The sequence below is a fragment of the Gopherus flavomarginatus genome, chromosome 8, assembly GCF_025201925.1.
Source record: "Gopherus flavomarginatus isolate rGopFla2 chromosome 8, rGopFla2.mat.asm, whole genome shotgun sequence".
Classification (NCBI taxonomy): Eukaryota; Metazoa; Chordata; order Testudines; family Testudinidae; genus Gopherus; species Gopherus flavomarginatus.
Window position 1 is genome coordinate 95,688,584 of NC_066624.1, and position 14,075 is coordinate 95,702,658.

Below are 14,075 nucleotides of genomic sequence, written 5' to 3' on the forward strand. Positions count from 1 at the left end.
CAGAGCAGTTGGCAGCAAATGGGATAGGATGCTGAGCAGTGAAACTTTTGCCTTGCAGCTGCAGGAGCCTAAATGAAGGGCTTTGCAGGGGGCCTCAGAAGTGCTTGAACCGGGTCTGTATACCTTATATTTTACTTATTTCATACAATATCAATACACTACACAGTTCTTCAATGGAGGATGTCAACCCACTTTACACACATGAATTCCTTACACCTCACAACAAGCCTGCAAGAAAGGCATCATCATCCCTATTGTATAGATGGGGAAACTGAGGGACAGAGAAATCAAACCACTTGCTCGAAGACAGTCAGTGGCAGAGTTGGGAACAGAAGTCAGGAGCTCTGACCATCTACTAACACAATATGGGACTGATTCTCCTTTCACTTATACTGGTACAAATCAGAAGTAACTCCACTGAAGCAAGTGAGAGAAGAATCTGACCCTGTATGCCAAATTGTCTCTTGTTTGTAAATGAGTGCAGCAGAATTTGGTCCTTCATCTATATCTTTCTACATCAGTCTTGCAAATTCTGCTTACTTGAGGCAAGTATGTATTTTTTGATCAGTGAGTCAAATATCTTTAGTTTTCTCATTATTTCTAATCCTCATAGTAAAAGGCAGAATAATGTATTTTGTGCCTAGGCTGGTAAATTTTCATAACAATTTTACATGGCTGCTCTACATATATATGCACTACATATGAATGCAACATTTAATTTTAATTCATTTGAAAAGTTCTGTTCTCCTATTACCATACTTTAGCCTTAACCTTGTAAGGACAAACCACTGCACCTGCATGGATCTGATTGTAGGATCAGGTCCATATTAGTAAACATCCATTTTCAATTTTTAATTAGTACAGCACATAATACATAAGTGTGATATTCTTCATTCCTGGGAAGGAAGGGGAAATATTGCGGATAGAAATCTTGTTTGTAGACACTGACAGTTGTAGGTTGTTCATCAAAGGATTTAAGATATTTAAAGAATACACCAAATGCCCTCTGCTTGCTTCTACCTACAGATACTGCTTTTCTGCCTCCTCAAAAATAATTTTATTGCTTTTGAAGACAGCATGGTGAGCTAAGCTCATGCTTTTCTGAAAACCCTCTGTTTTTGACTTTCCTGATCTGATGAGACGAAGGTCACTAGCATGTCCATTTGGTTCACCATCACTTCAGTGTGTAATAATACTGGTAAAACTTGGCATAAAGAATCACAGCAAAGGAAATTCATCCTGAAGCTTTTTGGGATTATCAGATATTACTAGTATCAACAAATGAGCATAACGAAGGTCAGAGACAAACTGAGGGCTTTTTTTTGGCCTAAAAAATGTATATTCTTTTGCTATATAAGAGCTAGGTCTTCTTCTTCTTATTTATTAATGTGGCATGAGTTTGGTGGTCACAGCCAGTTCCCAGTGGACAGGCATTCACATCACAGACAACTACCACATTGATTAGTGTTGGCAATTTCATCATACAGATCTGTGACCTCAATGGGCATGGTAACCAACATAGTCTTCCATCCATAGACATGGACACTCCAAATCAAGAGTGGGGCAGTGCAGCTTTTATGGCTGCCCATCTGACTCCTTTCATGAATTTACACACACACGCTATATATTTCTGAGGGGGAAAGTACATTAAATAAGTTTATTTAATTCAATACAAATAAGATACTGTTTTTTTAAAATGAGTAACATGTCCAAATTAGTTATTGGTGCTGATGCTTCTATTTTCAGAATAGACTAACACCAAGTGTTCTCAGTGATATCAAATGACAGAACGAGGAGTAATGGTCTCAAGTTGCAGTGGGGGAGGTTTAGGTTGGATATTAGGAAAAAAAATTCACTAGGAGGGTGGTGAAGCAGTGGAATGGGTTACCTAGGGAGGTGGTGATTTTTAAGGTCCACTTGACGAAGCCCTGGCTGGGATGATTTAGTTGGGGATTGGTCCTGCTTTGAGCAGGGGGTTGGACTAGATGACCTCCTGAGGTCCCATCCAATCCTGATATTCTATGATTCAAGTTATTTGTTTGGTATGTGGATCAACAGTTCCCAAAAGCTCACATAATCCTTTAAATCTATGGATATAAATAGTTGCACTAGTAAAATGTAAATTTGCACTTACAAAATGTACTGTTAACTGTCTACAGTACACATCTCTTTATATACCTATTCTAACACAGGTTTTGCTACCCAGTTTTCAATGATAAATTTTCAGGTGCAATTTTAGAGGCCCCCTTCCCCTTCTTTAAATCTGTTTGTTTGTTTGTTTGTATATTGCTACTAATGGGTAGCTGTATTATGTGCTGTCAGCACTGTACATATTTTCATTCTGTTATACCAGCTTTTTCCTTATGTGTCTCCATTTGTATTTTGAGTAGATTTTTTTTATACACAAACTATTTCCTCTGGGGAAAAAAATATAGAGGAGAGACGTTCTGTGATGTAAAAGATTAAAATCAAGGAGTGTGTTATGGAATATATCTGAAATGTACAGGTAGCAAAGCACAATATAGTCTCTTGGTACCCAAACTACACATCTTATGTAACTGCTTTCAGCAGGTTCAGTAGCTGCTAAAAGCAGGTGTTTATTCTGAAAAGGCAGCAATGCTTTTCTGTCATGTTGCATTAAGTCACTTATGACGCATCATGTTATATGGCACCACGTCATAGTGGTGCATATGGCAAAGAAGCCAAAGCAGAATAACATGATGTGACAGGCAACATTTAGTAAAAATATTCACTTATTTGGCTCAGATACTTGCTATCTGTTTGAATCAGAGCATGTTGCCCAAAATGAAGCTGGCAGATTGAGGTGAATGGTTAAGTGTCTGTAGTTCACAAGCAACTGTACCTGATGTAAATTTTGAAGTTTCTTGGCATGTACCTGGTATTTATTTTATTGTCAGTTATTATACCTCCTCATGTTCTTTCTCTCTCAGTTTAACCCCTTCTGAACTTTTTCCTCCTCTCATTGCTTTAAGAAGGTTAATCGTTTATTCCTTAGTACCTTTTGTTAGTTTGACATAACACAAAAATTCCTGAATCAAGGAATCAAGATCACATTTTGAATCTGTTTATATAGAAAATTACAGAGCATTGTTAAAGGACTGACTGGCTAATCCACAAAATCCAGATTTAAGGTTTTTAACAGTACTGTAGAAGTACTCTTCATTACAAGTCTTCCAGATTCCAAGTTTAAATAAGTACTTTTTATTTTGATGGCATTGCCTTAAGTGCTATTTTACATCAGAGTGAAGTTATTGTGAACTACACAAAAACGAATGCCTGGCAGCTGTTTGTTTATGTAGTCAGGAGGACTAAGGCACCTATATTTTATAATGGAAGAAAGTGTTTTTGATGGACTAAAAAAAGAATATTGAAACTTTGTTATTGCTACTGGGATTTTTGTAGCTATTTCATGATAATTCTTTTTGTAAAATGTAGAGCTCTCAAAAATGAGGGGCTAAGAACACTTACTGGAGTCAGGAATTTAGGATGAGGGGACATCACAGTCATTATCACCTGTGACTTAAGAAACATTTTTAACTCAGGTCTCCAGAAGTAAATGGCTAGTGCACTAATCCATGAAGCAGCCTCATCCATCAAGTTAGTAATACATACATATAGGTGCAGGGAAAAGTCAAAAGCCACAAGTGCAACAGATACCAGGAATATGGCACTTCATGTTAGTTAAAGAAACAGAGAAGTGTGCTGCCCTCACTGTTCTTTGATAATTGTTAAGCACACATTGACAGACTGTTATGAACTCGATGAATTCCATCCACCCACTAGGGAAGACAGGGAGGACAGCATGGTCCTTTACCTCTGAAATCCAAGGTTCTGACTCAAATAAACTCAGTATTTATATTTTCACAGGATCAGAATCAGAATGTTCTGTGGCAAAATCTCACTCAGTAGATGGGAAGGAGAAAAGAGAGAGACCAGCAGGTTGGAGGGCTGGATATCACACTGCCAAACATTTGCATGGATTTGAAGACCACACTGTCTGTAAAAGCTGGTGGAGCCCAAGGTGGTAGGCCAAATTGCCATGATATCATGTGATATTTACTAGTAATTTCCTTATTTATATATCATAGTCTTTTGATTTGACTAGTAATGCTTTGCAGATAAATGTAACTCTAATGAAAGGAATAAAACAAATCCTATTGATAATGGCCAAGATTTCCAAAAGCTATTATTATTATTAATTATTTGTATTATGGTAACACCTAAGAAACCAGTCATGGATCAGGGCCCCACTGTGGTAGGCACTATACAAACACAGTCCCTGCCCTAAAGAACTTACAATTTAAGGAAAAGTGACTAATGATTGTGGGTACCCAAACTGATACACCTTAAAGGCAACTGATTTTCAAAGTGCTCAATATTTTGTGAAAATCGGGAGTGTCTCAAATTGGGCATCCAAAATTAGAGGCACTCGGAATCATTACTCCTTTTTGAAAATCTTGGCCTATACCATTTAACACCATTGTAAGAGACAACTTTATGTTCTCTGGGGAGGATATTAATGACTAAGGAATCAGCCTGCTCTGTTGTTCCTGACTAAGGCAGGAAGGGTGTTGGGAGCATTCTCCTGCGAGAGGCTGTGAATCCTGTGCTCACATTGATGTTGGGTTCCCTTCATTCCTGTGATGTTTTTAAGGTAGACATGTAAGGTTAAATAGAAGTATTGGGCCGGTCCCCTGTAGAAGTTGCTGCAAGCTATTTTGATGGTTTGAAATGTTTGAAATCCAAACTTTTGGATGTTTATTTGCACGGATATCAATGTACCTGAATCTCTTTGGCTAAGAAATCAAACAGGAAATCTTACAAGGCTAGGGTTTTTCTCCTGAGATATCCAGTATTTCCTGGTTTCAGTCAGGTCAGAAATATTGAGAAGAAAAGCTCTTCATGAGGTATCACCTTATTCCTTCTCCTGATTCTAGCTGAAACCAATAAATGCAGAGGCAGCATAAGAAACTGAAACAATAAAGAGGATTTGACTGAAATTGTTTTGAACTTCTAAAATAGTTTCAGGTGCAAATCGAGTTTTGAATGATTGGTTTGGGTAAAATAGGAACCCACAGTTTGCACATCTATATACAAGATATAAATTGAACTCCTCATCAAGATGATCTATTTTTGACTCTGGTAGGCTCACATTCATAAAACATCCTACTGTCTCAAATTTACTGCATTTACTTTTCAAAGAAAGCACATCCTTCACGGTTCCTGTGCAACAACTTCCAATTGCAGTATAAGTTAAATTGATGGATACTTTATGGACTGTAAATTAAGGATGTTATTATTTATTCGCGTAGGTTGGCATAAGCACCCTTGTCCTCAACCGGATGGATAAGGTGGGGAAGAGGATGAGGAGGAAAATCATCCATAAAAAAAAGATGAGTGGAGGGGTTGGGTATGGAAAAGAGGGGAAGGGAATTTTCTTTTGGATGAAGAGTATTAATACTAGTCATTTCCCCTTCCTCTTTTACTCTATTCCTCCATTAGGCCTTCCACACCCACACAGGTTGGTTCTTTGCTTTCTCACTTCCTAGAGATGGACTAGTCAAGGCAGTTCTCACTCAGTCAGGCACATCGCTGTTGGGTTTGATCTGAAGTTTGTGCAGATATCTCAATTATATACATAATAAAATAAGTAATAAATAGTAAGTGATGCATCATATATAAAAAGCATATAAATGGAATATTTGCTTTGGTATCATAACATGTTTTCTCTTTAATCCTCTCCCCTTATCTTCACCAAGAGTCATTAGTAACTGACAAAGAACAGCATGTCTACTCCAGCAGGATTGTCCTAATTTCTCCTTGACTGAGGCCAGCACCGAGGTATTGTCCTGCCAAGGACAGAAATATGATCATGTGGAAAAGTGATATTCTCAGTTGTTTTGACTGGCACTGATCAGGGACCATTATAATTGTCACATTCTTCTTTCTACTTTCTTAGAAAGTAGGCTCCCTATCCTGAGCTGCGCATTCTTGAAAACAAAAGGCTGCTAACTCAGATCAATTTCCCATGTACTAACATACTGAGATACTTGCATTAAATGTTTATAAAGTTGTAAATCAACATACATGCACACACAACCCCATAACCAGCTGACACAAAATATACACTTTCAGAAGAAACAGATTAGTATAAAATGTTATAAAGAATAAGACAATGCAGATCAAATCAAACCTAACAAATACAGTTACATGTGAGTTATGTTTATTAGTGTTAATTCTTTATAAGCAGACTTTATTCATGTCTGATCTACTAGACATGAGGGCTTTGAAAATCCTACTCATACTGGTTCCCATGGCTTTGTGAACTATAGCTGGTAGCTGAGGTTCACCTTAGTACACAGCCCTTCAGTTCTGCTTGGGTTCTGGATTTGCATGAACCCCAATATGGCAAGTGTAACTAGGCAGCCATCTCCTGAGCACCCCTTGTCATCTAGGCTCTGCAGCACCCTGCCAGTTTCCCTCTCCTCTGGGCTCCTTAAGAACAGTCCAAAAGTTATAAGCCTAAAATCCTCTGATGGGAATCTCCTTTATTAAGTCCAAGTACACTCAAAAAAAGTCTCTTTCCACTCAGAGTCAAAATATAATATTTTTTGCCCAGACTCCAGCTCGGCCTAGTTCCTCCTTCATGAGGATCTGTTGACCGTAGTTCTCTTTGGTCGCTCCTCCACGAGAAGTGTCACAGTCCTTCTCCCTCGGGATGTGCAGATTCATGGAGGTTCCGTTCCTGGACAGGAACCTTCCTCATCCCAGTCTGAAACCAGACCCAGCACCTGCTCCCCAAGGGACTGTCTCTTCCTATTCTTGGAGCAAGCAGAGAAGAGCAAGGCCTGTCCTGCCCCCTATTCCAGCTTCTGGCTGTCTCCCCTGGCTACCCATAGACCCCAGATTTTCTACCTCCTGTACCCACCCTCCCCCAACTATCCATGGGCTTTTGTTTTTCTAACCCTCCCCTCCCCCAGAGGCCTCATTTAGTTGCATGATCATTTGTCACATTGCTTAATTCATTCTCTCCACCTGGAGAAGCAAGTAGGCACAGACAACCCATGCCTGCCGATAGTGGGGGGCAGAGTGAGGGCAGCCAGCTTCAGCAGTGTTGCTGAGCATGCTCAGTCCATGTGAGTAGGCTCAGTACAAGCCAAGCAGCAAAGCTGGCAGCGCACATGACCCCGCATGCATAGATGCCAACTTTCCCTGGTGCCTGTGGGTGCTGGTGCCCCGCACCCCCACCCCAACTCCACCCTTTCCCCACCCCTGCCCCGACCCCATTCCAACCACTTCCCCAAAGTCTCTGCCCCAGCTCCATCCCCTCTGTGCCCCTATTGAACCCTTTCCCCAAATCCCCACCCTGGACCTGCCTCTTCCTCGAGCACGCTGCATTCCCCCTCATCCCCGCTCCCTCCCAGCTGTGTGAAACAGCTGTTTTGTGGCACAAGCGCTGGGAGCTAGGGGGAAAAAGCAGGCATGCAGCGTGCTCAGAGGAGGAGGTGGAAGCGGAGCAGTGGTGAGCTAGGAGGGGAGCTGCTGGTGGGTGCTGAGCACCCACAGAATCAGCACCTATGCCTACATGCTCTCCCCATGTATCTCCTCTGCAAGTAGGGTCTGTCAAAGGTAGGCTGAGATCTATCTTCTCTTAAAGGGCCAGTCTCCCTGTGATAGTATGTAAACTTGAAACAAACCCTTGCAAAATTCATTTTGTATGAAACAAGTCCCTGTTGCCACTTGTCTCTTCCTGTATCATTCCCTCTTCCCAACAGAACTCAGACACGTATGTTATCTTGAGCAGCCACCCAGAAAATATGGTGGTGGCCAGATAGTCTGCATCATTATCCCCAAGAGGTCTCCTAAAGGTAGAGTGACCAGATAGCAAGTGTGAAAAATCGGGATGGGTGTGCGGGGTAATAGCCCATATAAAAAAAGCCCCAAATATCAGGACTGTCTCTATAAAATCAGGACATCTGGTCACTCTACCACCCTACCTAAGGTGATCCAGGGGCCTTGTAGGGGGAAGCAGATCAGTGCAAGTAGGAGAGAATGTGTGTTAGAGTTCTCCTTCAACTTGGTTCAGCTGAGGATGCTTTACGTGACAACCGAGGCCCCATCCCTGCTCCAAAGAGCTTACAGAAAACATTTAAAAAGCACTTTAGTGTCTTAAGGAACTTATGTTTCATGACTCTTAAGTGTCTAAGTCATTTCTGAAAATGACTTAGGCACTTTTGAAAATGTTTCTTTGCAACCTAAACTGAACACAACATGAGAAAATGCTAGAGAAGACAATAAAAACAGGAAAGGGGAAGTTCCCATAATAAAGTTATGGGATTGTTTGGGTGGCACACAGCACATCAAGTTAATGCCAAGGAATTTGTCTGAACTGCTTAAAAGGTCATGGCGTTATCCGCTTTATGGAGGCTCTGAGTGCATCCCCCTCTGCACTAACACGGAGCAGTGGCTCCACTTCCCAGCCACATTCTGGCTGACTCCTATGCATGGGTACGAATGTGCATTTTAGGGAAACCTCCTTGTATCCACACTCACTTCTTATTCACCTAGACAAAGCTAGCCACAATTTGGTCCTTAAATGAGTGCTTAGTGAGGTGTCAAAATGCACATGTAAAAAAGAAAGAACACTTTATTATCTTCAGTTACACCAGTCACTCCAATTGCCTTTGTGAACATATTTCTGCTTATCTCTGTGTGCAGTTATTATTGTGCACCTTGCAGCTCACTTTGGAAACTTAGCTCCGCATGTGCCAACATTCTGAGAAATGAAAATTGGAGTGAAAAGATTCCATTCTCTTCTCATTTACCCGATGAAAAAAATAATCAAAAGAAATTAAATAATTAACACTGAATGTAGCTGAACAATTGCTTAGAAGTGTATTTAATAATTTTTGGTTGCTTTTTTTTTTCTATTTTAGGAACAAAACAGGGACAATTGAAGCATATTCTTCTCAAGCAGAACAACACTTCTGTGGCGAGAGCTGAAGGAAATGCATTGTTTTGATTGGAATTTTTTTTATTAACAAGCTGTTCAAAATAAACAAAATGATTTGATTCACAGTGCCTGTGGCTGAATCAGGTTAACACTGGCATGCTTCCACACTTGCGTGCATCTTCATTAATCAATCAGAAACACACTTGCTGGCAAGAAAGGTCACATCTTTAATCACACAACAGCAACTTTTTGACAACAAAAAGGGTATCTGCATACAGCCAGATTTGGCTCTCTGTTACATGGGTTTAATATGCAACATACTGAAGATGATGGGTGCCAGATAGTGAGAGAGAGAGAGAGAGATAAAGCTGCAGTGTCTCCCGCAATTGTGCCTGTGAATACCATGTACTGTAAGCTAGGGCAGTTAAATTAGAGATCATGATATTATGCTCTCCATAAACACTTGTATCTTGGATTAAATTCAAGTTAATTGAATAAGAGGAGAATGAGATAAAATGTGATGTATAGGTGGGCATTGGCCTGATCTCTTTGGTTCAGGACCAAAGTATTACTGTCCATATTGAAGCAACACCCCAGTGAGCATGATGCTATTGGAGCCGTTATCTTTCAGAGGATACATATATTAAAAAAAAAAAGTCCTCGACTTCTTTGGTCAGTGAGGATTCTGTGATAAAGACTGTTAGCCCCAGTCTCCTGACTAAATTACATCTCAGGAAATTAGAGTTACTATTTTCATTAATAGATTCCAAGGCCAGAAGGGACCACTGTGATCATCTAGACAGACTCCCTTATAATGAAGGCCACAGAACTTCCCCAAAGTAATTCCTAGAGCTTAGAAAAATAATTTAAATATTGCCAGTAATGGAGAATCTACCATGAGCCTTGGTAAATTTTTCCAATGGCTTATTACTTTCACTTAAAAATTTATGCCTTATTTCCAGTCTGAATTTGTCTAGCTTCAGTTTTCAGCCATTCCATTCCAGCTGGATTGAAAAGCCCATTATCAAATTGAAGAGTTCATGGTAGTTACTATCCTTCTACTCCTAAAAACTCTTCTGAGTGCCATTTCTGCACACAATGGCAATGTATTTTATCAGAGGTGAAGACAATCCTGTATGTACAATCATTGGGATCAAAAGTATTTAATAAATAAGAAATTATTATAAATATAGTTTAACTTTTCCAGGCTAAACTCCATGATCCGTGTATGGCCTTCCTCCTCTTTAATTTTATCTGGCTCCAATCTTTACTGCAGATGAGGAAGAGAGGAGCAGCCATGTTAGGGGCTGTAGAGTAGATTCTGAGGCTATGCTAAGGGAGAGGAAGACATCTGTATTTCCTCTGGTTGGCACTACCACAGTGTAGGATATTTACCAGAGTCTGTGTCAGAGGCAGGGAATGAGTATGGCCAGAGTGAAGTGTAGCTATCCTCAGCTAGGGGATAGTTCCTTTGGGACTGTAGCTAGCTGTTGTAGGTTAGAGGTTAGGCTTATTGGATGCCACGGTTGGAGCTCGGGTAAAATTAGTCAGAGAAGCAGGGAGCCATAACTGGCTCTTCTTAGGCTCTCCTCTGTTGGTTGAACAGATCTCTGTCACCTCAGAGAATTGGGCCCCTTCTTTACTCTGGGTGAAATGTGGGTCCCATTGGGTATGTCTACATTGCACACTAACCTTGAGTTCTGATTCAGGTTTGAGCCCAAGCCCCCATTCTGTCCACACAGAAATCAGTTTGACTCAGACCAGTAAGCACTTATGACCTAGGACCCTGCTAGGGACGTGGGTCAGAGCCTGAGTCCTGCTGTAAATTGGATCTAAGTCCTGCCATTTTTCAGTGTGGACACAAATCAAGTCATAGACACAGATCAAGACTCAAAAAGTCTGCAGTATGGAAGCATGAGCATGGCTGTGAGACCTAGGTCCAGAAATGGTCAACTCTAGTTTACAATGTAGTGTGGATGCTCAAGCCTGGGCTTGGAAACACGGAGTCTACAAGCTCATATCCCACAGATCTGGGCTGAGCATAGTGTGTAGACCTACCCATTGAAGCCAGAGGTAAAAATCATAGTAACTTCAATAGATTTGTGGTTTCACCTTCAGGCTGTTGTGGTATGTGTACACTGCATTGTAAACCCCGGGCTTGTGGTCTCAGTGTTTCTAAGAGATTTTTGGTATGAAAAGCAGCACACATTACGTATCTGCAGCACATATTGTGTGACATAACGCACACGGAAGTGAGATTAAATTGAGTTCTGGGCATCATTAGCTTAATTAAAACTGATTTTTGTCTCAAATCTACATTTGTGTATATGGGGTGGGGAGGGAGGAGGGGCAGATGACATAAGACAGAAAATAGTTCCCTATTTAAAAATTAGTTGCCTAGGCTAAAAATATGATCAAATGAAGTCTACAGTATTTTATAAAGAGCTAAGAGGATAGCAGCACTTAAAGCAGTGCAAAATTTGCATTTTGTTAATTTCTATTCATGTTTTTACATGCAGTTGCTTTCTGTATGCTTGTCAATCCAATGCACTGGTACAGTCCTCACATTTTCAGATCATCTAGGCTCTCTTCAAACTACAGCTGAAAGTGTACTTACCACAACTGCATTTAACCATGGCTGTTGCTAGCCACACTTTGATGATAACTCTGGGCGAGCCACAGCAGTATAACTATAGTGGGGACAGAGCCTTACACTATATCTTCTTTCTAAATTTAAAAATAAAATTGAAAGATTATTTTTCTTCCAGTTTAGATTCAAGGATAGAACGTTCCTTTAGTTGAAGCCATAATGTGGGGAGACCCACGTTCAGTACTCTCTCTCTCTCTCTCTCCATCTCTTGCATGCTGGCAGCAGAGGCCACTAGCGCTGTGTAGATGCTGTGCTCCACTGCACTGAGAAGGGAAGAAGAGCATCACATTAGTCTGCAACTTTCCCTGCAGGCTGTTTGAAGAACAAACAGTGAATTAGCAGACCCAAGGAATCCTTTAACCTTCTGATCCCTGTACAGCTGTGTTAGCTAATAGTTTTTTTATGCATAGCGGTCAATGCTAAATCCCAGATTAGAATTTGGATATTACCTTATTACTAAGGGCTTGATCCTGCAGTTCATACTCATGTGAGAAATTCTACCTGCATGAGTAGTCTCATTGACTCACATGCATAGGAATTACTCCTGTGAGTAAGAGTTGGGATTCTTAATGGAATCTATTCTCCCTCCAGTGCATGCATGTAAGGGTAAGTCTACACTATGGGATTATTCCAATTTTACATAAACCGGTTTTGTAAAACAGATTGTATAAAGTTGAGTGAACGCGGCCACACTAAGCACATTAATTTGGCAGTGTGAGTCCATGTACCAAGGCTAGCGTTGATTTCCGGAGCGTTGCACTGTGGGTAACTATCCCTTAGCTATCCCATAGTTCCCGCAGTCTCCCCTCTCCCATTGGAATTTTGGGTTGAAATCCCAATGCATGATTGTGCAAAAACAGTGTCACGGGTGATTCTGGGTAAATGTTGTCAGTCATTCCTTCCTCCTTGAAAGCAACGGCAGACAATCATTTCGCACCCTTTTTCCCTGGATTGCCCTGGCAGATGCCATAGCATGGCAATCATGGAGCCCATTTTGCCTTTTGTCACTGTCACTGTATGTGTACTGGATGCCGCTGACAGAGGCTATACTGCAGTGCTACACAGCAGCATTCATTTGCCATTGCAAGGTAGCAGAGACAGTTACCAGTTGTTCTGTACTGTCTGCTGTGCCATTGTAAATTGGCGATGAGATGACGGTTATCAGTCGTTCTATACCGTCTGCTGCTGTCATGGGTGCTCCTGGCTGGCCTCAGCTGAGGTCGGCCGGGGGCGCAAAGACAAAAATGGGAATGACTCGCCGAGTCAATCCCTCCGTTATGGTTTATCTAAAAATAGAGTCAGTCCTGCCTAGAATATGGGGCAAGTGTACTAGAGAACCAGTGTATCAGAAAACCAGAGAGCACAGCTGCTCCATGTCAGATCCTGCAGAAATGATGAGCTGCATGCCATTCTAGGGGGTGCCCCTGCAACAACCCCACCCGTTGATTCCCTTCTCCCTCAACCTTTCTGGGCTACCATGGCAGTGTGCCCCATTTGTGTGATGAAGTAATAAAGAATGCAGGAATAAGAAACACTGACTTTTTAGTGAGATAAAATGAAGGGGAGGCAGCCTCCAGCTGCTATGATAGTCCAGGCAGGACGTGAAATGGTGGCGAGGGAGAGGAGCCCAGCATCCCGCTGCTATGATAGTCCAGGCAGTACAGAATCTTTTCTTTAGACATGAAAGGAAAGGGCTGATGGAACTCAGCCCCCAGTTGCTATGATGAGGACGGTTACCGGCTGTTCTGTACCATCTACCAGGAATGACAGGGAGTCATTCCTATTTTTACCCAGGCGCCCCCAGCCGACCTCAGCTGAGGCCAGCCAGGAGCACTCACTGGCTGATGATGACAATGGATAGCAGTCATATTGTACCGTCTGCCACCGGGGAGGGGAGGGGAGAGGATGCTGCTATTCATTGCCGCAGCACCGTGTCTATCAGCAGCATGCAGTAGACATAGGGTGACATATAAAAAAGTCAAGAAATGATTTTTTTCCCTTTTCTTTCACGGGGGGGGAGGTGGGGTAAATTGACGACATATACCCTGAAACACCCCGGACAATGTGTTTGACCCTACAGGCATTGGGCTCTCAGCCAAGAATGCAAATGCTTTTCGGAGACTGCGGGGACTGTGTGATAGCTGGAGTCCTCAGTACCTCCTCCCTCCGTCCATGAGCATCCATTTGATGCTTTGGCTTTCCGTTAGCTTGTCACACAGCACTGTGCTGTGGCCTCTGTCTATCATAGCCTGGAGATTTTTTCAAATGCTTTTTCATTTCGTCTTCTGTGACGGAGCTGTGATAGAACAGATTTGTCTCCCCGTACAGCGATCAGATCCAGTATCTCCCGTACGGCCCATGCTGGAGCTCTTTTTGGATTTGGGACTGCATCGCCACCCATGCTGATCAGAGCTCCATGCTGGGCAAACAGGAAATGAAATTCAAAAGTTC

The 14,075-nt window shown here is 41.7% G+C and overlaps 1 long non-coding RNA gene across 2 annotated transcripts in view; it reads left to right on the forward strand.

The window, feature by feature from the left end:
• Positions 1-9,093, forward strand: part of LOC127057297 (uncharacterized) — a 62,497-nt gene extending 53,404 nt beyond the window's left edge. Inside the window, exons 2-3 of one of the 2 annotated variants that reach the window (XR_007776043.1) lie at positions 3,889-4,045; positions 8,958-9,093. This is a non-coding gene — a long non-coding RNA (uncharacterized LOC127057297). The remainder of the gene's footprint in view (positions 1-3,888; positions 4,046-8,957) is intronic. The other variant, XR_007776042.1, reaches the window with a different exon arrangement.
• Positions 9,094-14,075: the final 4,982 nt, after the last annotated feature.